General features: G+C 49.2%; 1 protein-coding gene across 7 annotated transcripts in view; it reads right to left on the bottom strand.

The window, feature by feature from the left end:
- TENM4 (teneurin transmembrane protein 4) overlaps positions 1 to 21696 on the bottom strand; it is an 854243-nt gene extending 832547 nt beyond the window's left edge. For 4 of the 7 annotated variants that reach the window (XM_061407666.1, XM_061407670.1, XM_061407672.1 and 1 more), the window contains exon 1: positions 21406 to 21695. The gene's annotated coding sequence lies outside the window, so the exon portion shown is untranslated. Of the gene's footprint in view, positions 1 to 21405 lie in introns of all 7 variants that reach the window. The other 3 variants (XM_061407667.1, XM_061407664.1, XM_061407669.1) reach the window with 1 other exon arrangement.
- Between the last annotated feature and the right edge of the window lie 5526 nt (positions 21697 to 27222).

Below are 27222 nucleotides of genomic sequence, written 5' to 3'. Positions count from 1 at the left end.
TTCAGAAGAGGTTAGACACCATCCCTGTGTCCTTCCCTTGGCGGGAAGTCCCAGCAACTGATTGGCTTTGTGAGTGGAGGTCAGAGCCATCCTTCTGGGTCTTCGGTTTCTCCAGCTACACAGGTGAGCCAGACTATCCCTCAGTTCAGATCCAAGGTGTGGGGGATTTGGGTGTGAGAATTCCTGTGTGACTGTGTGTGTGTGTGTGTGTGTGTGTCTGTGAATGAGAAAAAATGAAAGAGAGGAGAGCCACATTTTTTTTAAGCTCCTTAATGGAATAAGGCAGATTTAAATATTTGCTTCTAACCCACTGTGTTCTCTTTGTTCTGCATATATTTTTAAAGCTTATCTTTGTCTTTAAGCTCTTTCAGTAATGCAAATCCTTCTCACAAAAGGTTTTCTCCCTCCTGATGACTTAACATATAAAAAAATGCTAAATCCTCACTCTCCGCATTCAAATCTTCTTCGATGTTTCTGATAAAACAGGTTGGAAGGGGTTGGAACAGAAAACCTGCTCCGTTTATCTGAGGGACTGATGGAAAGAGGAGGCAGGCTTGCAGCCTTCTAGAGAAGAGTGGACAGAGTGCTTGCTGAGCAATCTGCCTTGATCACTTCTCAGAACCTTGTCTCTTCTGGAATCCATGGGGTCAGCACTCTCTAAGGAGTTTCTGAAAGAATTTGGCTCTCAGGAGGGGTTCTGCAAACATTTTTGAAAACTCTTCTGTTGGGAGTGCAAGAACATTTACGTACTCTTTCCCTCTCACGGAGATTCACATGGGTCTTGTCAAGGCTCTGAGAATTTCTGCAGTGCACAGGCATGTTTAACCTGTCTCATTTGGCATTTCCCAGATGTATCTGGACACCAGTGTTTTTGTGGGGTTCTTCTCCTTCATGGAAAAAAAATGCTTGAAATCCAGTTCCAGGAGCCAGTATGGGGCAGAGGTTAATAGCACCCACTTGGGAGAGAGATGAAGTCAAGTTCAACCCTAAGTCCACCAGCAGAGTAGCCTTAGGGATGTTACTTAACCTTCCAGGTTATCAGTTTGCCATCAGAGACAGGCTGATAATATCTACTTTCAGGGCATCTGTGTGTGCGTCAGATGAGATAATCCCTGCACAGAAGCTTCTGGTACACGCAAGGAATTTTTAAAGTGGGACTCTTTCTCCCTCCTCTCCCCCTTGCAAAATCACATGCAGAGACATCTGAAAACACACTGGTCATTTTTTAAATGTTCCTAAAACTTTAAATCAAATTATTTCACATAAGAAGTCTTCTTAGAATGTCATTCCACTTCCAAGTCTGCAAGTTTTCATAAATAGAGTCATCCAGGAAGAAAAAAATGGTACATTATTTTTGCTTTATGCTTTCATGCATATATATACGAAGGAGACCAAGTACTTCATACAGCTCTCTGGAATTTAATATCAAAGAATTTGCATGCATCAAATAGTACTTTATTTAACTGAATGTGGTATCACTTGATATCCTCATAAAATGCCTTCCTATCAAAATACAACTGTTATTAACATTACTAACAACTGCTTTAGCCCAGCACATTTTGAAATCCTAACGATGGGCACTTTTGGAATAAGTGTCCCTGGCTGATTTTCAGAGGCCTGTCCCCCCCAGAGAGTTCATATGGTAACTCCACCAGGGTTTTCACCAAGGTAGAGTGAAGAATTTAAAAAAAGAGAGTCATCTCCAGGTCACCAATAATTAAATACGCACTTAAAGAACAGAATATGGAAAGAGCATAATCTTCCCTGGCTCTGAAATAAAACAGGTACCAGGGGGACAGCACTTCTGCAGGGAGACCTGATCTCCCCTCACAGTAGCATTCCTTTCAAGCCTGGATGTCTATTTCAAAATACCCATTAAAAAAGTCTCTGATGGACTTTAATTATGAGAGGCAGGTAATAAGAGTCTAGTTCACTCCCTCCTGTTGTCTGGGGTGGTTTAGAGCTGCCAATCATCACCCCCTTCTAAGAGGCCCAAGGTACAGACACTGCTTTAAAGAGGATGCTGCGAGGGAGGGAGGCATTCCTACCCCACAGGTGATGCTGACAGAAGCAAGTTAACCTACCCCTGCTAACTGTACTGAAGGGACCGCCTGTGAAAAGCAGGGAGTTTTCCCATTAATATACAGTTGTACCCAGGGGTTCCCTCACCCCTGGCTTCTCATTTCTGAGCCTCTGAGGTCCTTCTTCCCACCTCCAGTCACCTGCAGACTGTTTTGGGGTGACTGGATGAGATGCCCAGGAAGCTAACAGGTTATATTAGTCTAAACACACACACACACACACACACACAGGGTAAAGGACAGCTGGGAAAAGAGCCCATCTCAATAGAAGCAGCCAATGCTAGAGGTCAGAAAGACCGGAACTTGAAATCTGACTCCCTCACTCCCTGCTGTGTGCTCTCAGGTCAGTTGCTTAACCCTCCTGAGCCTCCAATGTCTATCTATAAAATGCAGACAGGAATTCCTGCCACCTACATTTTACGAGCCCCCCTGCTTCATAATAGGATACCTAATAATGTCAGGCCACCCTAGGAAAGCAGAAGCCTTAAGAGTTGGCGTTTGTCCGCCTCCATTGTTTCCTGAATAACAACTCCTCCGCCCTGAGAGAGAAACTTGCTGGAGAGGCCAGCTGAGAAAGAAAAATGTTAAATAATTCAGAGGCACTAACATCAAGTCTGATGTAGGTATAAAAATAGTTACAAAACACCACACTCCTCTTGTTTTCATTACAGCAAGCTTGACTCCCTGGGTGGAACAGGAGGGGCTGGGGCCTGGCCCGAGGCTGCGGCCTGGGCCTGGGCCTGGTGCAGAAAACCTCATCAGGCTTCTATTTTGCTGTTCTAATTACTCTTCTTTGAATACAGACCAGGAAGGCATTTGCTTGTCACCTTTATTTTAAACCAGCCTTCCAACAGGGTGGCTTAGTTTGGAACTGACAGCAAGCTCAGTTATTGGAGCAGCGAGAATTCTTGACATCCTGCCTTCTGAGAGCTCTCCGAGGATGCCAGGCCTGATCTCAAAGCTCGGGTTCAAAGGAGCTGGCTGGTAGGCTGCCCTGAGCCTAAGCCCTCTAGGGACCCCGTAATGCGGGCCTGTGTCGTTCAGGACGATGCTATTCCCAAAAGCACATATTCTGGGAAAAGAACAGGAAGGATCCGACAGGAGAATGAATGTTTACTAAACACCTACAATGGGCCAGGCACCCTGCCAGACACTTCATCTCTATTACCTCCGATCGCCCTCCAAGACCCCAGTTAGTTGAAAGACTACATTTCACAGGTGAGGAGACTGAGATGCAGGAAGTTAGGGGACTTCCCCCCAAAACTCCAGGCTCTCGCCCCCACCCCACCCCCTCCAAAAGAGCAGAGCATGTGGTATGAGAAGGTCTTCATGAAATATTCAGCTGCATTTGCAGCTTCTGTTGCCTCTAAGCCAGATTTGAATGCTTACTCAGGGCATTTGTTTTTTTGGCAAGGGAGCTACATGGAAACAAATTTCCAATTAATACTTAACAAGTCAGGGAAAAGGGCCTGTTCTTGGCCTGCTCCAGGTATGGGGGGAATCTATGCCAGCCCTAGGGGCAGTTAGGCATGGGGCAGGGGTGGAAGGAGGGTTAAATGGGAGGCCAGAATCAAAGCTACTGCTTCCAGGAGCGGAGGATTTCAGAAAGTCTCTTTGGCCGATTTTGCAGGAGGGAAGAGGGGAGTGATCAGCAACAGAGGAAGGAGGAGGAATCTGATCGCAATATTTCTTGTCCTCTTAAAAAACATGTTCTCATTCTTCACATGCATACTTAGTCGCACAGTCATGTTCTACTCTTTCTGACCCCATGGACTGTAGCCCGCCAGGCTCTTCTGTCCATGGGATTCTCCAGGCAAGAATACTGGAGTGGGTTGCCACGCCCTCCTCTAGGGGCTCTTCCTCACCCAGGGATCAAACCCACATCTCTTAAGTCTCCTGCACCTGCATCTCCTACACTAACGCCCCCTGGGAAGCCCCTCACACCTGATCCCGGACACTTCTTTCTGTCGGAATCTTGTTTTGCCTCCTCCAAGCAACCTGGGTATGAGAGTTCTTTCTCAGATGTGTCTCCTTGGTGCCAGGCTGTGCTGGATGCCTGATTACTGTTATTCCATTTCCTCCCCAAAGCAGGACTTGTTACTCCATATTAAAGAGGAAGGAATTAAGACTAAGAGGTTATTGTATCTGCCAAAGGTCATACAAACTAGCACAGTGGACCTCAGTGAGGGACAGCCCTCTCTATCAGAGTCATCTAGTCACTGGTGCCAATGTGGGGACCACATGGACTAGTGATGGCTTCACTAGGATTTAAACAAGGTTGGCCTGACTTCCCAACTCGAGATGTCTGATAATATCTTTCCTATATCCTAAGAACTCTGAGGTCTGAATGGACTCCCTTGTCCTTCTGTCCCGAATGACACCTGCTGCAGGTCACGACTCACTCACCAAGCTTTAATGGACTGATTAATCAGGATAGTCCATAATCGTGCCGAAGATCCAGATGAGCAGCCCCACCAAAGGGAGCCAGTCATTCTGTAACTGAATGTTTAAAGAGGACAGTGAGTCCATTTTCCCATGCCCTGCAAACCCAGACAGCCCCTGCTTGTACTCTTCCCACTTACAGGGAGCTCACTCCCTCCCCGGGCCGTGCAGTACTTGGTAGGATGCTCTCCCTCATGCTGAACTGAAGTAACTCCCCACCCAGCCTTGGCTTCCGGAGCCCCTGGGGAAAGACTGCTGGTTAGCTCCTATGAGACCAGCCCCAGAGACTTGGTCAGCTTTTCCTGATTGATGAAACGATGAAACAGAAGAAGACAGGCATGGAGCCAGAAAGACCAGATTCAAATCCTGGCTCCATTGCTCACAGAGTTGGTGACCGAGCACCCTAAGTCAGCCTGGCAGAGTTGTGATGTTCAGCTCACAGTAGGGGGCTCAGCACACAGCAGGGATCAAATGGCCTAACTCCCTTAGCTGGACCTGGTTCCCCCTCTGCTGGGAGCTGTGACACCTGCTGACCTTCCCCACATCACAGCCTCTCTCTGGCCTCTGCCTCTGGGGTCCACTTCTGAACAAGTGACCTGGATTCCATGATTCTGGAGGGGATGGGGAACAGAGATTAGTGGCAACATCAGATCAAGAGATGACAACCATGAGAGTTAACACTTTAACTTGAAAAGTTCCAAGCATGTGCTGTAAATGATAGACACTCCCCACTCCCTGCCCTCACACTCAAACACACATACTCCCTAGCTCAAATGTGGGGGCCTCAGACATCTGTTTGGTGCCTGAGACAACCACCCAAACTCTGGTGTAGAATGAATTTCCAGCCTATTTCCACATTCTAGAGGTATTATCAGGGTTAGGTAATAAAGGGAAATTCTCCTTCTAGGAGCCTTAATTAATTTTTGCTACCAGGCACTGGTCATCAGTGCGGGAAGTTGTCAGGAGAGGCTGCACATCTTCTATGAAAAGTTTTAGCTCAAAATTCAGAGACCTGTGAAGCTGTGTGTACCTTGCTCCTGCCTCAAGGCAGAGTGGACGAGTTCCCCAGCCCTCGGTTTTCTGCAGATGAACCACGAACAGCTCCTGGAAGCGACATCTGCTTTATGGTCAGGTAGATCTGGGTAGGAACCCTGGCTCCCTGACTCACCAATGGGGGGTGACCTTGGCTAAGAAGTCTAACCTATTTGCATCCCCTTTCCTCCTCTGGAAAATGGGAAAAGTAAGACCTCAGCTTGTTGCGAGGACTCAGTGAGGTTATGCGGGCCAAATGCAGCACACAATTCAGCAAGGATTGAGCGGCTCTCATTGGCAGACACTCTCTAAGCACAGGAGTTACCTCAGAGGACAAGAGACAAAGATGGCTGCCTCGTGGAGACTCACCACAGTCATGAGAGGCCAAACAGATGCAAACCAGCCAGAGCAGATGAAAACAGAACTCTCACCCCCAGCTCTGCAACAGCCAGCCCCACACAGTCAAGACTTGGTCCGTCACCTGCCAGCTTTCCTAATCTTTGCTCCCTGCTGCCACCTGAGGACCAATCCGAGTGAGTGAGAGTGCTAGTCGCTCAGTCGTGTCCAGCTCTGCGACCCCATGGACTGTAGCCCTCCAGGCTCCTCCGTCCATGGGATTTTTCCAGGCAACAATACTGGAATGGATTGCCATTTCCTTCTCCAGGGGATCTTCCAGACCTCAGGAATCGAACCCAGGTCTTCTGCATTGCAGGCAGATTCTTTACTGAGTGAGCCACCAGGGCTCCCTAGGAAAGGACCAATGAGAAACAGGCAAATAGGTTTCCTAAACCAATCACAAAGGATAGCCCACCCCCAGCTTCCTCAAGCCAACAGCCTTCCACCAAAGCAGCACTCCGGGGCCTCCCTTTTTCCCACTGTTAACCTTTCCCACTGCTCTACCTGCCTTTGAGTCAAACCCAAGGTGAGCGATGGTGGCTGACTCCCTTGTTGCAGGCTCTGAATAATCAGCCTCGGCTTGCTCGAAGTTGGGCAGTCTTTATTTATGTCCACAGCCCACATGCTTAAGGAAGGAGTAAATTATATAGTATGCTCTGCCCTTGAACTGGCCCACAGCCCCTCAGGTTATTCGTAACACAGCAGTCAGAGTGATCTTGCTAAAATCATAATACATAGTATTTAACACCATGGAAAGAAAATATAGCAGGGTAGGAGAGGTCTGAAAAACGAAGGGCAGGGAAGAGGGATGGCCACCAACACAAGAAGACTGTTAGGGGGGGATCTCGTTGAGAAGGCGAAGGTGATGGAGGAGAAAAAGACCTGGAGGTGAGCACCCAGCCGTGCAGACGTCCAGGAGAAGAAGACTCGGGGCCGAAGGCACAGCCCTGAGGCAGGAGTGGGCCTGACATGTTCCAACAAAGCAAGAGGTGGGCTTCGTTGGACCATGGAGGGGCTATTTGCACGTCCTGTAAGGACTGTGACTTACTCCAAGGCAAACGAGGAGCCGCTGCAGAGTTCTGAACAGACGGGTGATGTGTCCGGATTCACATTTTAATGTGATCACGTCTTAAACAGGATCACTCTGGCTGCTGTGCTGAAATGCTGGGGGGCAAGGATTGAAGCAGGAAACCAGGGAGGCAAGCTAACGGTACCAGAAGATGGTGGTAGGGATGGTCAGGATCTGGATATATTTTGATTCGGAGTCTAAAGTTTGGGAGACACTGTGTTAGTACTTTCTTCTCCCTTCCCCTCTTCCCCCAAAAATGCAAATGCCTTCACAGATCCAGGAAGCAGTGTGGTCCTGGTCACCCTAGCAGTCCAATGACCATCTCATCCAGCACGGATACCACTCCACGCACACTGGCCAGGAGCTGGGGTGCCTGCAGGGCACGTCTGTCCTGGGTGATACCCTGATACTGCTGGTGATGCACAGCTCCCCACATAAAATGCAGACAATGACAACTTCCTGACCTAACTCCTAGCAAAACCAGAGGGAACTCAAACTGGGCTCAGTCCTTCCTGAGGACTATTGAGCATCACATATTAAAAGCCTTAAAAAGTTGCATAACCTCTGACCCAGCAATTTGAAGTAAAGAAACTGGGCTGAAGGAAATAAAGAGACAAGCACATTAAAATGTTGATCTCAGCATTATTGACAGTGGTAAAAAAAAAAAAAAGCTGAAAACAACAAAAGGAAACTGGTTAAACAAATAATGACATATTCTTATGAGGGAGTACTGTGTGGCTATTTTAAAGTCATTTTGGAGAGAAAATGTGATGTATTAAGGTTACAAAACTATGAGAACACTCTGCTACAACTGCTGGGGGAGGGGGAGTAGTATTATATGTAGACTCAATACTGGACAGAAAACCAAAATGCTGGGAGGAGCCACCGCTACACGGCAGGGTTACGGGTCATTTTCATTTGTTCTCTGGGTTAAGTTTTTATGTTTTTCTGTTGCTTACGTGTACTACTGGTATCATCAGAAAGAAATCACATTAAATAAAAACATGATAAATGTTACAAAATTTTTGGAGTGCTATTTATCCTAGCAATAAAAGTCAGTACCTGTTCCACAACGTGCCGTGCGGTTTAATTCGTTTGAGGACCTGAAAATAAAAGCCTGAAGAGGACACGGTAAGACTTCAAACTGTAATCTTTCTATGATGAAAATGACCAGTCTCTACTGTCCCTACTGTGCCACTGCGGCTGCCGCCACCAAGGCCACCGCAATACCAACAAGGAGATGTGTGAATCTGACAAGACTCCACAGGCCCTGGCACTCCACTGAGCCTGGGGAGATGAGGCAAAGGCAGAGGGCAAGCAGGAGCAGGAAGGAAGATCAAGGTTTTAGAACCTGAGGACCTCGAACCAACAGCATCAGCAGCTTCTGGGAGCTTATTAGAAATGCAGAGTCTCAGGCCCATGCTCCCACCAACTCAGTCAGAGCCCATGCTTGGACAAGTCCCCAGGCGGTGCCTGGGCTCATTAAGTTTCAAAGGCCCTCTCCAGAACACAACATGTTTTCCCAGCTTGGGGTGGGTTTGAGATTATCTCAAGTTAAGAGGGTTTCTCAAGAAAACAGTCATTATTTGAAGATGTAAAAATCACCCAAACCTTCCAGATGTGCAAGGTCTCCAGGCCCTCAGATTGTGTCAATTCTCGGGCACCAGCCCTGGTGAGCTACTCCCATCTCAGCCTTCTCTAGGAAGCAAAAAACAACTCAGACATTCCCTCCTCTACTCAGGGAATCCCGAGGCCCTGCTGGCCGGGTGGAGGGCCGTGCATGAATAGTTAATAGGGCTCTGCCCAGAAACGAACATAAAAGCAGCAAAACCAGGTCAAAGCAATATCACCACATCCCCCAGCGAGGGCTAGGCCCTTCCCGGCACTCAGAACACAACTGTGTTGGAACGAGAAGACAGGCTGAGAGGAGGGCTACTTTTCTGACCCAGATGCCCCAGTTCGCCCAGAAGGCCCAGGGAAGGGGTGGGAAAGAAGCCTTGATTGCTATATCTGTAGTCCCTTGGCTCAAATAAATTAGGTCACCCATCTCATACATAAATTCCTCAACACTTCTTTGAAGAAGAGAGAGAACAAATATGTCATGAGGCTCTATAACTCTGCACCATTTCTCAGTCTGGGTTACACTTTCACATCAGCTGGGGAGCTCTGCAGAGCTCTGTGGCCAGGTCCCAGCTAGAGCCATTCAGAGCGCTCTAGGGTGGAGCTGGGCATTGATAACAGCTCCTGGCTGATTCTGAGACACAGTCAAGCCTGGGACCCACTGTGCAGGGCGCTGAGCTGGAACTCAAAATCCAGCATCTGACAGCAGCTGGGAGAAGCAGGTGGAACAAGACTCTGACCTGGCTGGGCAGACTGGCAAAAGGCCAGAGCTGGAGTCAGAAAAAAGGACCGTGGTCTACATCCTAAGCCCCTTGGCTTTTGCATTTCTACAGACACCTCCATTTTCACAAGGCAGGGGTGCCAGAGTTCCTCTTAGAGTTTGACCTGCAAACGCCAGAAACAAGCTGGCTTGAACCCTCCCAGCACCCTGCCCAACACCCCCACCAACACACACATAGGTCCACTGTGAACTGTGATGACAGTTCAGTCAAGACTCTGCAAGCAAGAATCAGAAGGTCAAGAGCCAGGTGGGCGAGGGGGTAACAGGAAGGAAAAACAGCAACGGCAAGAGCCACCATTCACACAGAAGACGCAGCCCGTCAGGCACTTCACCAGCTTTACCGACCCCACACCAACTGTTTGGGGTAGAGACTTCTATTTTCCATTTTAGAAGTGAAAAGCTGTTGAAAGCTCAGAGAAGTTACTTGACTTCATACAGCTACTAGGTGACAAACAGAGAATTCAACCCCAAATGCACTAGAATTGACTACTGTCCTACATGGCTTTGAAAAACACTTAACTGAAGTACATGGGAGAACTAGCCATAGTGGAGGAAAAAAAAACCTCATGATTCAGGTGGCCCTCAAAAAAAAGATGCTCATTCAACAATGATAAGGATTCACAAAAGTGCCACATTCTTTCCTGATAATCCTCTCAATAATCCTACCAAATCATCATCATTATCCCCAACTTATGGATAAGGAAACTAAGGAGTGTAGACATTAAGCAACTTGTCAAAGTCCCACAGAAATGAAGTGTCATAACTGGTAGTGGGGCCGTCCACAAATTTGGGGTCTCTTACAAGCTACCAAGATAGGAAATGTGGGCGGCGGTTTCACAAGATGGCAAAAAAGTGAGCTGAGCCACAGGGTTCTGGAGACCTGGGAAGGGGTTCCAAGCTGAGCACCCGACCTCTGTTACTCTATCAGGGCTACTTTTGATTTAAGCATCTTTTTTTGTTTGTTTGTTATAATCATTCATCCTGCAATAACAGAACAGTCTGCTTTATTTATTCCTTGAGAGGGACGGAGCACGTGGCTGGGAAATATTGAGGGGTTTACACAGGATTAGGATGAAGTGCATCCCAGGAAACTGATAAAACAAAAGAAAATAGGCCAGGCAGCAACAGAGCTTGCCAGCCTGTACCTGAGAAGGCCCACGACTCAGCATCGGCCACAATCCATCAAGTCCCACCTCTGCAAACCCAAAGCCGTGTGTTGGGGACGAGTCCTGCAACCACCAGATGCCCATCTCCATCAGGAAAGTGGGGAGCCTACCAACCTCCAGGGAGGATCCTGGCAGACAAGGAGCTGACATCCTCCACGGGTCATCTGCCCCCTTGTGCCAGGTGTTCTCCTGAATGAACACTTAATCCTCACAGCCACTCGATATGAGATGAGCTCACCTGTGTTCCCAATTTTGCAGATGAGAGCTTTGAGGCTCAGAAGGTTGCCCAAGGTCACATGGCGAGGTAGTGGGTGTCAGGGTCTGACCCAGTTCTTTCTGGCTCCGAAGCTGATGCTCTTCCCAATATTCCACGCTGGTTAGTGGGAACCACCTCAGAGCGCATACACAGAGAAACTGACTTCAGGGGCCATAAGGAGCAGTTCAGGTTGGATGCTAGGAAGCACTTCCCGGCCTGGGCGGTAGACAAACACTGGATGGGATAAGCCAGAAATGCCAAACTGCTAGAAAGGGCAGACAGGGAGAGCTGAGAGCGCTTGACGGCACAGCACTGGGGAGGGCACAGCGGGGCACACGGGGCCAAACATTGCAGGCTGGCTTAGTTAAAAAAAATTTAAAAGAAATCCAAACTTCACCAGTGCTCTAGTAGTTCCCTGGTGGCTCAGACGGTAAAGCATCTGCCTACAATGTAGGAGACCCGGGTTCAATCCTTAGGTCAGGAAGATGCCCTGGAGAAGGCAATGGTACCCCACTCCAGTACTCTTGCCTGGAAAATCCCATGGACGGAGGACCCTGGTAGGCTCTAGTCCATGGGGTTGCAAAGAGTCAGACACGACTGAGCGATTTCACTTTCACTTTCCAGTAGTCAAGAGTCCAGCTGCCAATGTAGGGGACAGGAGTTCGATCTGGTTCGGGAAGATCCCACATGCTGAGGAGCAGCTAAACCCTTGCACCGCAACTGCTGAGCCCATATACCTAGAGCCCATGCTATACAACAAGAGAAGCCACCACAGTGAGAAGCCCACGCACTGTGATGCGTAAAATAAGAGAAAAAATAAAGTACAAAATGCAGAGGAAAAAGCTAAAGTGATTCTCTCAAAATCATCAAAAAATTCTATTAATTCACAGGTTGCAACCTTTACTAGCTTGTCTATTTCTTCTTAGCTCTGTTTCAACAAATGCCTGCTTTGACAAATATATTTGGGTTTTAATAGTAGAGCATTTGGTATTTTTCTAAACATAAATTTCTTTGTGGCTTTCTCCCATGTCACAAAAAACATGTCAGAAACAACACTTAATCTTTGCATGATATCCCACTGCTTGGCTCTGCCATATTTAACTTGTCCGATCCAATTCCTATTCTTCTTTTTTCACCATTATAAATAACACTGCGATGAACATTTTTATTCTTCATCTTTTCTGCCCATCTCTGATTATTTCCTTTGGCTAGATTCCTAGAATCGGAATACTGGAATAAAGGGAATAAGTGTCTCTAGGACTACTGACAGTTATTGCCAAATTGCTTTTCTAAAAGGGTAGGTTAATTTGCATTTCCACCAGCAGCAAAGGACAGTACCTTTCTCCCAGCATCCTCTCCAGAATCCAATGTTGTCTGACAAATAATCTTGGCTAGCAAGTGAAAAATAGTAGCACGGATCTGCAAAGAGGCTCAGAGTATGTAAATACTCGTTCAATAACCTACCTCTAGTCATTCAACGAGTATGTGGATGAACAGGGACTTGAACTAGGTCCCTACCCGCCACCCAGAAGTACTCAGCCACAGCTTGGATTATAAAATTATAAAAATACCAAACATCAGGTATCCTTTTAGGAAATTTTGCATGAGAGTTTCACGGGGTAAGGACCTTTGCATTTGTCAGATGATCCCAAGCTTCTAGATCAACACTGTCCAAGAGAACTTTGTGCGATGGATGATGGAAATGATCTGTATCTTCACAGTCTGATATGGTAGCCACTCTCCTCTCCTGGGCACCTGAAATACGGCTAGAGCAATGGAGGAGATGAATTATTAGTTTGATTTAAACTTTAATTAAATTGAACTCAAATTGTGACTGGTGGCCACATTGCACAGCGCAGCTCTGGAGTACCTAGTGTACCACCTAGGATTTTCTGAGTGACACACTCATAGAGTCCCCCAGTGCCTCTGCCATCCTTCCTGCAAGGCAAGAGTCTGCCTCTTCTACCCTCATCGCTGGGTGTCCATTTGTTCTCTCAGATGCAGGGTTAATGCTATTAATCTGCCATCTGGGGGTGATGTAAAGATCAGCTAATGAATGTTTTTGCCAAGAGCTGCGTTGCTGACTGGTTCTCAGAATAATTACACGTTAATAAAACGTTTTAACGACCAATACTCATCCAGAGGCCAAAGCAAGGCTGGGTTTATTTAGTAAAAGGCTGATTTCTCTGACTCACCCTGCACCAGATCCTTCCACCGTGGATCTCATCAATGCCAGGTTCTTTTGTTTGAAAGGTTCCACCAATCGGAAGATACTGAAATTTACGTTTGCAATGGTTTTGATGTCACAGTTTGATGAGTAAATTAATAAAACAAACAAGATTGGGGAGGGCGGATATTTAACCAACTTGAACAAATTGCTTTTAAGCCCTTAAGCACTTTAATTGCTTGCCTGACAATGATGCAAATTTTGAAATGTCTGGATCCATTCTTAAAGTAGGCCCAGTAGAAGCACCTCTAAAGGGAAACACTTTGCTAATAAGCACTCAGTTTTAATTACCTGGCATTCTAGAAAGCTACAAAGTTGCCATTCTAAGAAAAATAAGGTCTGGGGGTCAGAGAGGTGTGCAATCAAATGCTGAGCCTTGGTGTGTGTCCTGGACAGATGGCTCACCTTATTGAGCCTGTCTCCCCATAGAGAACATGGTGATAACAGCAGCTACCTGACATACAGAGGCACTCAGTTTGTTTTGTTCCTGCCCCGTTCTTCCACTTCCTGAACAACCACAGGATGAGAGAGTTGACAAAGTCCCTCCCCAGCCTGTCTGAGAAAATGAAGATGCCAATTCTCAAAACTCAAAAGGCAAGAACAGACACATCCTTTACAACACCAGACTACAAGTCAGCTCCTCCTGACGTCTAGCAGTCACTATTATTACTTTCTGTAATAAGGTCAGAGTAGGATGTAGCTTGAGATCTTGCTTCTCCAAGTTGGGCCATGGACCAGCAGCAAAGTACCCGCTGAGAGTTGGTCAGAAATGCAGATTCTTGGGTCCTAAGGATCTTTAGACCTACTCTGCTGCTGCTACTGCTAAGTCGTTCAGTCATGTCCGACACTGTGCGACCCCATAGATGGCAGCCCACCAGGCTCCTCCATCCCTGGGATTCTCCAAGCAAGAACACCGGAGTGGGTTGCCATTTCCTTCTCCAATGCATGAAAGTGAAAAGTGAAAGTGAAGTCAGTCATGTCTGACTCTTCACACCTGTGTTTTAACAAGATTCTCCAGTAACGTGGGTTAAAGTTTGAGAAGCACAAATTTATAAAACATCAAATCTACTCTCGTCTCCCAACCTAGTTTTCTAGAGAGGGAAACTAATTTCAGGAATTGGCAAGTGTTTCACCAAACTCCAGCTCTCTGGTTTGACTTTCAAAGATGTCAAAGATCAGACTTAGAAATCAACAATCATTCCACAGCGAGAAAATGGGGTCTTTTGTGAGACAAACATTCTTAAAAACCTAAGGTTCTTGATGATCATAGTGATTAATCAGTTGCCTCTTACACCCTTTCCTCACTGTAGGTTCAGGCCACATTTACCATCCACTGGCAAAGCAAATGCAGGGCTCAAGGGACAGGGAGGAGAGGGCAGGGCATACTTGCTCTTGAGATCCTGCTACATCGATGTGCTGTTTCCTTTTTATTTCACAAATGAAAGAAAAGCCCCAATTTGATGTTCGGGATATGGCAAAGGACAAAAATACTCCCTCACCTCCCCCAAGTGAAAGTGGAGTGTGTCAGTATCAAGGCAGCATCTAAACACTTGTCAGAAGTCAGAGTCTGCGACCAGCAAAGCAGGTTTCCTTTATGGTGACCACGACATCAGACCTCTCCATCCGATCTAAAGGAACTCCTGATGTCTCCTGCTGAGCCTGGGGACACCTTGGAAACAGGAGGACTGGACTTCCCCCACTGGATCTACACAATACTTTGTCAGAGGACGAGTCCTCTAACTACAGGGAACAAATCTTTTCTGGGTCACAGAAATCTGATGCGTGAAAGACGAAGGAAGGCTGGCAAACACATCTGGGGACTGAAACGGCCCAGGCAAGGATGGGACAAGAGTAGAGACCAACTACCACCTTAGGAACAGCAAGTAGGTGGTTTTTGGTTGTTGTTGCTGTTCGTTTGTTTTTTAATTGTGCCCAGGGATCACAAAGTGAGACTTTTAGGCTGTTTGTCTCAATAAATGCCATGCAGTGGACAGTGGGGTTGGGAAAGGGAGGATAAGCTTACCTTGGGGTGGCTTCCTTTGCAAACTTTTCTAAGGCCTCTGAAGCAAAAACGGGGTGCAGGGAGAGGGGAATCCAAATGCAAAGACACACTCAATTCTCTGAGGAACGTCTGTCATTCACCAGGGAACCAGCCTCACCTACAATACAGAGACACATATCTACATATTTTATCTCCATTGCTGGCTGAAGGGCTACAGTGAGTGATGATTCCAAGACAGCCGGAGAAGGAAAATGTTCTTGGAAAAAATGATTTGCCTATCAGTTTTGCAGAAAGGCTCAAAGTTATGCAAATCCCCTGCTTGAGGTCTGATTATCACCCCTACCTCCCTCTCCTACCTAGTCCCTCATGCCTGCAAAGAACTGCAAAGTAAGCAGCCATATTCTGGTTTAAAAGATGAAGTAGAAATCACAAGGGACCCCACTCCTTTTCATGTGTGACAGAAGTCTCACCATGGCATATGCCTCTGACCCTGCAATCCTGCTTTCTGGGGATTTATCTCAAGGAAAGGCTAAAATTGCCCAGTGTGTATAAGAATAATCACTGCAGCTTTGTGATAATAATAAAAAACTAAAATAAAAATAAACCAAAAGTCAAAATTTGTGTACTGTTCTACTAAATTATGCCATATTAAAATGTTGGGGTTCTATGTACCCATTAAAAATGTTGCCATGGGGAAAAAGTCATAACATGGAAAGATTTATCAAGTAACAAAAATAAGCACTGAAAATACTGTAACTACGATCTCATTTTTCTAGTCATAAAGAGAAGTCACAAGGTACAACCCCGAACATGGTGAAACATTTTCTTTTTGCTTTTCTCTGCATTGGCTTACTTTGCTACAGTGAACATATATTACTTTGGTAATTAGAATAAAGACAATAAAAGTTAGAAAAAAATTGTGACAAAGTAATAAATATATAACCCACAGAGGACTAAGCCTCTACATTTACAGTTTCATTAGCAGCCTTCCTTATGGAAAACTATAAATTCAGGGATCCATGCATGCCTGGTTCCCTGGGAACTGGGGCATGTGTGACTTTCAAAGTGGCCCCCATAGCAGCCTTTCAGAGCAAAGCCAAGATGGAGTGATTTAGTTTTCAGTTACAATAAGCCAGGCTGATAGACCATGTTAGAAGGCAGGTAAAATTCAGCTCTTTAGATCTGAAATTGATGTGGATTTACCCTGCTAGGCTCTTGGAATCAAACCTGCATTTATGGATGTGGGAGAGTGTACTGGGACAGGAACATCAGGAGAGGCTGGGGCCCAGGCAGAGTCGCCACCTGTTAGAACCAGACAGGCAGCTAAGGACCCAGTGAGGGTCTGTACTGTGTGCTTGCTGCTGCTGCTGCTGCTAAGTCGCTTCAGTCGTGTCCGACCCTGTGCGACCCCATGGATGGCAGCCCACCAGGCTGCCCTGTTCCTGGGATTCTCCAGGCAAGAACACTGGAGTGGGGTGCCATTGCCTTCTCCAATGCATGAAAGTGAAAAGTGAAAGTAAAGTCGCTCAGTCGTGTCGACTCTTAGTGACCCCATGGACTGCAGCCCACCAGGCTCCTCCGTCCATGGGATTTTCCAGGCAAGAGGACTGGAGTGGGGTGGCATTAGTAGGCCTCATTCTCCTTCAACCTCTAATACACTTAAAGAGTGTGAGCAAGCGTCTCAAACTCAGTCCCTTGCTTGTCTCATCTCCCTTGCTTGCCTCATCCAACAGTACCTTAAATTCTTAATCACCTTTTCCCCCCCATTATTCGTAACTTTTGATCTGGAAATATCAGGTTATGTAACAAGTCAATCTGCATGAGGATGTAATTCTGTCAGAAAAAAAAAAAAGGGACTCGATGAGGAAGAAATTCTAACAAAACTGGAAATGACTTTTCTAAGAAAAGAGAAGATATTTTTGTTTCAAGCATTTGAGCTGGTTTTAAATAGACTGTGGATGCAATATTGCTGGTTTTTCTGGGGTTGTTGATTTCCCTGCCCATCCCCTACCCTCAAAGCAACACGTTGTAAAGGGATGAAGGAGGTGGGGGGGAATGACCATCTGTGAATGGCCTGCAGTATGTCAGAGGCTCTATGGACCTTAATCCTTACAACGCTGGAAACTAGAGAGTATCTTCCTATTTTACAGGCAAGGGGGCTGAAGCTTCAAAGGAAACTTGCCTAAGGCCATAGAGTCTTGACTCCAGTCCAGGAAATTAAGGAGTTAAAGTCACATCCTCTGGATTTACCGCCACAAAACCACGGAGGAGAGCCTACCACCTAGAGTCAGATCTATGGGAGGAGAGCCTTTGGCGATCCAAACCAACCGCTCACTCCTACAATACCCAGCCTTCAAAGGCAACATGTGTTCCTACAGAGCTCACTACTTCATATTCCAGGTCATTCCACTCGCTTGCAGAACTGTCTTCTGGTGGTTCTTTTTAGGGTTGAGCCCTGGTTCTGTCCCCTGGCGCCCCGCACTGAGCAAGACCGACCCTTTTCTCCCCACAGTCCAGTAGGATGCTTCATTGGCCTACTGCCCACATTCCGCCCACCACCCTCCTCAAGAGAGGCTGACGGATGAATCCAAGAGATCTTTCTGGAAAACCTTCCCATCCCTGACAACTTCCCCACCACAGACTTGGCGAGTTCGCACACCAACCTGCCCCCTGCCCCCTGCCCCCACGCACTGAAAGACAGGTGGTAGGAATCAAACCTTCCCTGAATTAGTCCCCTAAAACTATGTGAACGTCTAAGTCCTGAGGGACGTGGGGACGGCTAAACCTTCAAACATTCTCAAAGCACCGCGGTGGAGAGGAGACACACGATCGCCTCGGGAAATCTGCTCCAACGGGTCCAGGTCCACCAGGTGCGAGGACTTCCCATCCTTTCCGTCACCAGGGAAAACAGATTCTGCCGCAGCGTCCCCTTACAACGCCCACAAAGAGAGGAATCTGGTTTTTGCGAGATGACTGGCCTCCCGCGTACCTCCCCTCCAAGCGCACTTCCCCTCCCAAGCGCGTGCGCGCGAATACACACACACACACACACGCACACGCACATGCACACACACATAAAACTTGCTTCCACCGCCACCACCTGTGAAAACATCTCTTGTAACTTTGGCGAAGAAAGCTCTCGGCGAAGCTGAGCGGCAGGGCGCCCGGAGCGCGCCGGGGGTGGGGAAGATGGAGGGCAGGGAGGGGAGAGGGGAGAGACGCGCGACGCGGACTCCTCGCCGCGCCGGGGGCGGCAACTTGGCCGGGAACGCTGACATCTCGGATCGGGTTTCCCACCCCGACCCCGCCTACCCAGCGGCCCAGCTCCCGCGGACTGCGGCTCTGTTGGCCCAGGAGCCCCACGCCGGGGACCACGGGCAGACGTCGGGGGTGGGGGTGGGGGGTGTGGAGCGCGATCGGGGCTCGATCCGCGTCTCCCACCGTGGACCCCTGGAGGTGGCCAGAGGTGGGCGGGGAGGAGGGTAACGCGGGGCCAGCGCCGAGGCGAGGGGCAGGAATGCGTGGCCCCTGAGCGCAGGGAAACAGGTTGCTGCGGAGCCCCGTCCCCTCCCCGCGGCGGCCCAGCGGCGACCCTGCCCCGGGGGTGAAGCTAGCACCTCCGGGGCACACCCCGCCCCTCCCCAGACCCCCGCGGGCCCGGCCCGATTCCCGCCGGCAGCCGGGTTAAAGGCGCCTTCAGCAAGGTCAAGGCGAGGCCGGCCGGCACCTGGGGATTTTTCCCAGCTGAGCACGAGCTTTGCAATCGCATTGTTAAGGATCGTGGCAGCGGCAGGAAATCCGAACAGCCCCACAGGTCTGCGAGAGGGAGGATTTATTTTACAGCGCGGAACACACTCAGACAAGACCCGGGATTTCGGCGGGGTGGGGGCCGCGGGGGAGGGAATGCGGGGTTTCTGGACGCTGGAATGTGGGAAAAACAAAACATTCCCCCTCCGTGCACGCCGCCACCCCCACGGCTGAGCGAGGAGGTAGCTCAGAGCTGCTGTGCCCCAGACTTCAGCGGTCTGCAGGGCACTGCCAGGTCTGGCTGCCTAATCCCTCTACAGGCGAAAAACAAGATTAAAAAAAAAAAACAACACACCACTCCACTACTGTGGTTTCTCTATCAAAGCCCATCAACGTGCTGCAGGCGGCAAAGGGAAGCAGCGAGATGCGGAGAAGAAACACAACAGAAGCAAACTGCCGTCTACGAGGCAGAGAAGCCAGGCGAGGGGAAGCCGCACTCGGCACCCATGGGATCCGCGCCGGCCTGGCCCGGGAAGCCAGGAATAGGTACCTGGTGCTGGCGGACTCCCTCTCTCTCCAAGCCCGCGCCGGAGTGGGCCTGCATTGCCGGGATGCTTGGCCTCTCCGAGGGGGGACCAGGCATCGCGGGCAGGTTTCTAAACACATGAAGGGCACTGAGTATGGAAGATGGGGAGGAGGCGCTCGGAGAAGCAAAGAAGAGGGCCTTTGGGGTCCCCTAGGACACAACGCCGGTTTCTTAATACAGCATTCCCTGGAAGGCCTCCCTCACCCCCCAAGGTGGAGCCTTGGTCCCCTGCGAACTCAAAGGACCCTGAGTTCTGACCGGCTTTTTCTCTCTCATCAATCCCAGATCCTTTCCCGGCCCCTGCCTCGATCTGCGGTTCTTTGGGGGGAGGGGGAGGACAGTGGCATCGGCACCCAACGCCCATCGCGGGGGTGGGCGCCGTGATGCGGGGCGTCGCTCTCCTCTCTGGTCCCGGGGTGGGGGCGCCCGGTACTTACATTCCTCAAGCTAGCAAACTTTCGGGCTTGTCCTTCGCCAACCTGGGGCTCCTATCAAGGTTCCGGGTAATCACTGAGGCAGTTTATGTAATTGCCCGCGATGCCGTTCGGCTGATCTCCCGGTGCGCGTGGCCGCACCGCTCAGCACATGGACATCGTCTCAGCCCCGCGGTCAAACACCGAGCGTCCCCCGCCACCGCCTTCCACAAGCGGTAGGGCGCTCTCCTGGGCTAGTCAAATACCAAGAGTGCGAGCAGGACTCGGCCAAACCCCGGCTGCCCCCGGCGCCGCTTTCGCCGCATGGGTGGCTTACAGAGAGCTGCGTCTCTACAAACCTCGCCGGGGCTGGTGGTTGGAGCGGATAAGGGACCGAGCAGGGGACTGCTGCGGTTCTAAAGAAGACTCTGTAACCCAAACGAGTAATAATACCCTCGTCCCCATGGACCAGAATGTATACAAATCGCCTTAACGTTTCGCCCTGAAAGGGGAGCCAGTTTCCAAAGTTACAGACCACGCAGTTGAATTTCCAGTACTTTCCAACCTCGCCTAGGCGGAGGCAGGGCAGAGAAGGGCGGGCAGCGGCCAGCAAAGCCCACCCTACTGCCCCGCCAAGGAGGACTCACCAGTTGAACCTACCTTCACCCCAGTAGTTGACTGTATTCCCTGGTTGCCTGTACACACACACACACACACACACACACACACACTCCTCGAGACCACCTTCCCCTTCCCGAGTGCTCCTAATATAGACTGCATTTTTAAACCGCGAGGATAATGACTAAGGAGCTCACTGATCACATTTCATCCCAGAGCACATTTCCCCGAAGCTGGGGTGCACCTCTCTCTCTCTCCCCCTCCCACACACACACACACACACACACACACACACTCACACTCACACTCACACACAGGAGCGCTCCGGGTGTCCACCCAGGGGCTGCAGCCTCAACTCGCTCCGAGGGGAACATGGACACCGCGGCAGGGCGGCGGGCTAGAGAGGGGCGCCGCGTCGGCTGCAGAGGGCACGGGGCTGGGGTCGCGTCTCCTGGTTCTCGGTTCCAATCGCAGGGCGCGCGGGGTCGCCGCAGCCGGCTCTAGCCCGACAGGGCAGGCTGCATGCAGCCCGGGAGCCCGGCGCCGCCTCGCGGGCTTCTCCAGCGCCCGCCCTGTGGCGGTCGGGTCCGCAAAGGGGCTGCGGACGCTGGGGCCAGGGCGGGGAAGGGGACCCGGGCAAGGCCGACGAACCCCAGCATGCGCCCAATCTCGCAGCTCTCCCCTAGCCTTGGCTTCCAGGCTCCACTCTGCGGTGGGGCTCCGGGGGGCTGTGCGGTGGAGGCTCGGGGCTCCAGACCCACTCGCCTCCCCGGAAACCCCAGCCGTCCTCGCTGCCTCACCCGGTGCGGGCCGGGGAAGCGAGCGAGCGTCTCCGGGAGCCCTGGGCATCCGCGCGAGCTGCCCCGACCCTTCCCCGGCTAACGAGCGCCGAGAGGAGAGAGAGCAGGCGAGGCTCCACCACGGTGTCCCCAAAGGCGCTTTTCCGTAGAGCGGATCGCGCCGCCTTACCGTGGCTGCAGGCTGCCGCCGCCGGGGAAGCGAGGAGGAGGGCGGCAGAGAGGCGAGACGCCGCACCGGTGGCTCCTCTCACTCTAGGCGGCGGGGCTCCGCGGCTCCGCGTGCCCGAGCAGGCAGGCGCCCAGGAAGGAGCAGGTCCCGGCTCCGCGCTCAGCTCCAGTGAGACCAACAATAGCTCCCGCAGGGAGCGGAGCCCCAGCGAGTCTCCAGCCGCGCGCGCACGCCCGGCCGCCGCTCCCGGCCGCTCCCGGCCGGCGTCCCTGCCAGCACTGCTGGCCCACATTAAACAGCTGCAATCCCGAGGCTTGGGGTGGGGGGTGGTGGGGGGGGCGCGGAGGGGGGTGTTGGGGCGGGGGTGCGCGCGCGCGCGCGTGTGTGTGTGTGTGTGAGTGTGTGTGTGTGTTTAATAGCTTCCCTCCTCGTCTTCCCCTCCCCGCCTGCTCGCCTGCCTGCCTCCGTCCCCCACCCTCGCTCTCTTACACACAGAGAGGGCGAGCGAGACACACACACACACACACACACACACACACACACACACGTACACACGCACACACGCAGGCTACATGAATGGGAGGCGGGAGCCAATCCTCCCCGAGGCTGGGCGAGCCGCGGCGCTCGGGCGCTGGGAGCCGGGCCGCACGGCGGCGCGCGGGGGGCGCCACGCAGGTGATGCGCGCGCGTCCTCCCGGGACCCCTCACCCGCCTCCTCGTCAGCCCGGTCCCTCTGTTCTGTCCGACATCCTCCCCTCTCCCCTTCCCTCTTTCCCTCCGCTTCTATCTCCGTCTTTTTTCCTATTTCCTCCTCGTTCTCGAATTCTCCGAGTTCTTTCAGTTCCCTATCTTTCTCGGTCTCCTCTAGTCTTACACCGTCCTTGCTTGCTTTCTCGCCCCCTTTCTCAAACTTTCTCCTCCCTTATCCCCGACTTTTCTTGACTTCCTCTCCTTGCGTCTTTTGTTCTCTTTCCTCCCGCTTTGGCTTTCTGCCGCGTCTCTCTGCAGTGTTGTCTGGTCTCCTCTCCCTCCCCCCATCGCCTGTCTCGGGGTCTCTCTGGGGGCGCGCGAGACCCACCCCACCCCGCCCCCAGCCGACTCCTCGTTTGTTATTTCAACGCCCGCAACACTTTTCCAGGGACGATCTCTCTCGCCCTTGCTGCTGCAGCGCAGCCAGAGGTAATTAAGAGCTGAGAACTTGAGTTCCTTCCTCAGGCATGCAAGATGCCCAGGGAAAGGCCCTCCTTCCTCGGACAACTTCCCCAAAACCATGGTAACAGCCATTGAGTCGTGATAACAATCATTTAAAAAATAACTGCAATGACTGTGGTCCAAGAGATTCCTGTCCTTCGCGTGTCCGGATCGTGATCGCCAGCATGTTTCCAAGAGAAGGACATTTTTCTATGATGGGAGAGGCAGCTTGGTGCAGTGGCAACTTACTGGTGCTTAGGGGAGAAACCAGAAAGATTCTCACCTCAGCCCTGCTGCATGCTAGCTGTATGACTAGAGCAGGCCACTACTCTTTCTCTAGCCTCAGTTTTCTCACCTGTAAAAAGGATTATTACCCCCTACCTCACCAGATATGGTGAAGAATAAAAGCGAGAACAAGGCGGGGTGGGGGTGGGGGGGGAGCGGAGCTCTGGACATACAGGAGATGCTCAGCTAATGTTAGTTTTTCTCCCCTCTCACCCCCTTTTAAAACTCCCTTCATGATCTCCTGCTTCATTATATTGCCATGATCTCCAGTGCATAATGAAGGAGGAAGTGTGACAATACTAACGTCATATAAATGTGAAAGAAGGTCGAGTGTATTTTAAAATCTCGATTGTGTGATCAGGAGACGAACTAGCCAGTTGCCACCCATTGATTTCAAAGGCATCCCAGAGATTACAGTATAAACTTGGGGAGCTGGCGTGCCCTTCAACATCTCCTAACAGGAGGGGTGAAGATAGGAGTAAGTGAGAGATTTCCATACACTGTGTCCAATCTATTTTTTAAACATTCATGATCACTGAACTCTGACCAGTGACAAAGCCTGTGAGACTAACTGAAATGTCAAGTCTCTGCCTTTGAATTACATTTATCAACTTTGTGTCCTCACCGCAGATATCAAATGCAGAGGATAAGCTGTGATTGGCAGTCAGATTCAGTCCTTTGACAAATATATGTTGACCACCTACTCTGTGGTTGGCACTCTGGCTCTGTGCACCCAGCGATGAGGCAAGCAGGCCTTGCCTTTGTGGGTGTGCAGTGCAGTAGATGAGACACAAGATATTTGGCATAGTCTCAAAGTATCTTTGATTAATTTCAAAGGGGAAAACATTACAATTGAAAAGCCTGGCCAACTCCCCCTTAATCAAGCAATTACTACATCATCATCATCAGGAATATGGCAAATAGGCATCATATGCCCCAAGACGTGATGCACTGAGCGGGATAACACATCATTTTTGTGGAGTTTCTGCCAAAAATGAGTAACCTGAGTCGAATCGTGAAGATACATCAGACAGATGTAAACTGAGGAGCATTCAGTGAAATAACTGTCATGTACTCTTCAAAAATACCAAAGTCTTAAAAGACAAAGATTCCAGAACAGTTCCAGATTCAAGGACCAGTTTAGTTGTGACAATAAATGAAACATGTGGTCCTAGATTGGGACAGCTGGTAAAATTTAAATAAGGTCAGTAGATTAGATAATAGTTTGTATCAGTGTTAATTTCCCAATTTTGATAATTACTGTGGTTATGTAGGAGACTATCCTTGTTTTAAGGAAACACATAACTGAAATATTTAGTGGTTAAAGAAGATGAACAAAGCCCAATCCCCACCTTCAAGGAGAAGCACAGTGTGGTCTTGCTCTGCCTAAGAAATGGGCAGAGTGTGAGCACAGAACCTCTGGCCACCTGAATCCTGTAGGAGGTGGCATTCAAGCTGAGTTTTGAAGGCAAACAGTTTGCTACATCACATAGAGAGAGTGTTTTTTTTTATTTATTTTTTAATTGAAGGATAATTGCTTTACAAAATTTTGTTGTTTTCTGTCAAATCTCAACATGAGTCAGCCATAGGCATACATATATCCCCTGCCTTTTGAACCTCCCTCCCATCTCCCACCCGTCTAGATTGATACAGAGCCCCTGTTTGAGTTTCCTGAGCCATACAACAAATTCCCATTGGCTATCTATTTTACATATGGTAATATAAATTTCCATGTTACTCTTTCCCTACATCTTACCCTTTCCATACATCTTACCCTCTCCTCCTCTCTCCCCATGTCCATAGGTCTATTCTCTATGTCTGCTTCTCCATTGCTGTCCTGTAAATGAATTCTTCAGTACCATTTCTCTAGATTCTGTATATACGTATACACAATGCAGTATTACTCAGCCATAGAAAGGAACACATTTGAGGGTATTGTTTTTTAGGTAAAGGTAACAGTAAAAGGAAATGAACAAAAACAAGAGGCTCTCATTCAGGCTATGGGACCGGCATAAGAAGGGAATGCCTGGGGTAGAGTCTAGCACAGTAGCTAGGATTAGTTTCTGAAGGGGCCTCAAGGAAGCTGAGAATCTCAAACATCCTGAAAGCTCAGGAGCTGGGTGGATGGGTAGCAAGGAGTTATCAGAGGCTTTTAGTTAAAGGAGGTAGGTGATCTTAAGTGTACTTGGAAAAGGTGATGTTAACAGCACTGAGGAGAAATGGGTTAAAGGGAGTGACCAGAGAAGACCAGAGAGTCTCCTTTCGGTCATTTAAGGCAATTGCAGTGAGGCTGGAGAGGGAAGGAGATACTGGAAAGAGATGAAGGGTATAAAATGAACAGATTTTGGTGGACGGGTTGGCAAGGTGAAATCCAAAGTGACTCCTAATTCTCAAGCTTGGGATCCTGGGTAGAAGGTAACTTTAGTCACTTTGCTGTCCAGAGCATTCAGGAGGAAGTGGAGGTTTTAGAGGAGAAGGTAACATCAGTTTTTACCATGTTGTAATCTAACTCTACAGCTAGCTTGAGATTTTCCTATATGGCTGCTCTGTGCCACAGGAAACACTGCTATAGAATTCAACCTGACATTCTGAATGGCCAACCCCATCTAGTACTCAGAAAAAAACAAAAAAACAGTGGTAGCAGCACATTATTTGTAATAAAGGGGAAAAATTAAATAGCCTAAAAGGTCAATAGGATAAGCAAATTGGAGGACAGCCTAGTTGGAATATTATGAAGCCACACTAAAGTTTTTCTTTTTTGTAGAGTTCTTTATGCCATGGAAACATGCCAGTGTTAACATGTAAATTTTTTAAGAAGCAGACTTCAAAACTGTTAACTACATAAAAATCATTGGGGAGAAAAACCTGAAATGAAATCATGCCAAATATTAACAATGGTTGCCTCTGGGTGATAGGATTATGAGTAACACATTTTCTTCTTCATGCTTTTTTGAAACTTTCTAGCTTTTCCACAGTGAACATTCATTACTGTCATAACAAAAAATAAGCTGTCATTAACAAAACAGAAAACGGCGGGGACCCCCGCCCCCCAACCCTTCCACTTTATTCCTTTGCAATCCACCCTTCCCACTTGCCTGGCAGACTAACTGCCTTTTAAGCTTTATCTTTGAGAATGAAATAAGAGAGCATTTAACAAATCAGTGGAAATTATTAGCTGGGCTGGAGAAGGGGAGAAGGTGTCTTAGGCAGCCAGATATGTTATTAGAGCTGTTGAAACTGTATATATTAAAGATGTTTGCATTGCCCTTATTGATTCCATGATATGTTACAAGGAAAAGAAAACCTATAACGGGGCCAAGAAAATGTGCGTCTTTAAAGGGCAAGTTTTAATTAGGAAATGTATTTATTTGCAAAAACACTTCTTGTCATAGTCCAGCAGTTACTGTAAAATTGTTTTAGAAAGCAAGTATCTCAGGTAAGGAGGCAGGTAGGGGCAAGGGGCAATGCTTTGTGCTTGGTGTCTGGTATTAGATCAGCATAAGATTTGGATGCCCACTGATAAGTACCATCAAATGTTCATGATTAGAGAGAGAAAGGAAAATGCAGGCCAGAAAAGCTGCTGTAAACATCACCTCAATTAGGTTCCCTCGGCATCTGTTGATTTTTCATCTGTGGAAATATTTACTATGTGGCTAGGTTCCCCAACTCGATGCTCATAACACCTTCCCCAGCATAGCCCTTTTGCCTCTGGAAAGGCCCTCCATGGCTGTTGATTCACTTAAGCCTTGCACGCACCCTGGCCGAGATCCCATTATTTGAAGTTTATAAGGGAAGGAAAGAGACTCAGAGAGGCAGAGCAGCATGGAGAATAAGAAAAGGACAGGGGCATTCTTGGAAAGCCCTCTTTGTGGCTCTGAGGCTTCAGAGATTTGTTACCTTTTAACATCCTCAAGATACCTTGGGAGAGAGGCGGCGTAAATGGAGGTGTATGTGGTTCTGGTTGAACAGAATCCGAATGGAAACCCAGTGCTCAGAATTTCCAGGCCAGTGCCTTTCCTCGAAGGACTCCATGTTTAAAAGTCAATTGTTGAGGCTGGGTGTTTTTCTCAGTTGGCTCAGTTTCATTTGTGAGCTGTTTTCCTGTCTGGTCTGAAAATTAAAAGCTGGTATGTGGAGAAGGCAATGGCACCCCACTCCAGTACTCTTGCCTGGAAAATCCCATGGACGGAGGAGCCTGGTAGGCTGCAGGCCATGGTGTGGCTAAGAGTCGGACACGACTGACCGACTTCACTTTCAATTTTCACTTTCATGCATTGGAGAAGGAAATGGCAATCCACTCCAATGTTCTTGCCTGGAGAATCCCAGGGACGGGGGAGTCTG

Source organism: Bos javanicus, chromosome 29, assembly GCF_032452875.1.
Source record: "Bos javanicus breed banteng chromosome 29, ARS-OSU_banteng_1.0, whole genome shotgun sequence".
NCBI classification, from domain to species: domain Eukaryota; kingdom Metazoa; phylum Chordata; class Mammalia; order Artiodactyla; family Bovidae; genus Bos; species Bos javanicus.
The sequence above is the reverse complement of the archived record's forward strand: the minus strand, read 5'-3'. Positions and strand labels throughout refer to the sequence as shown.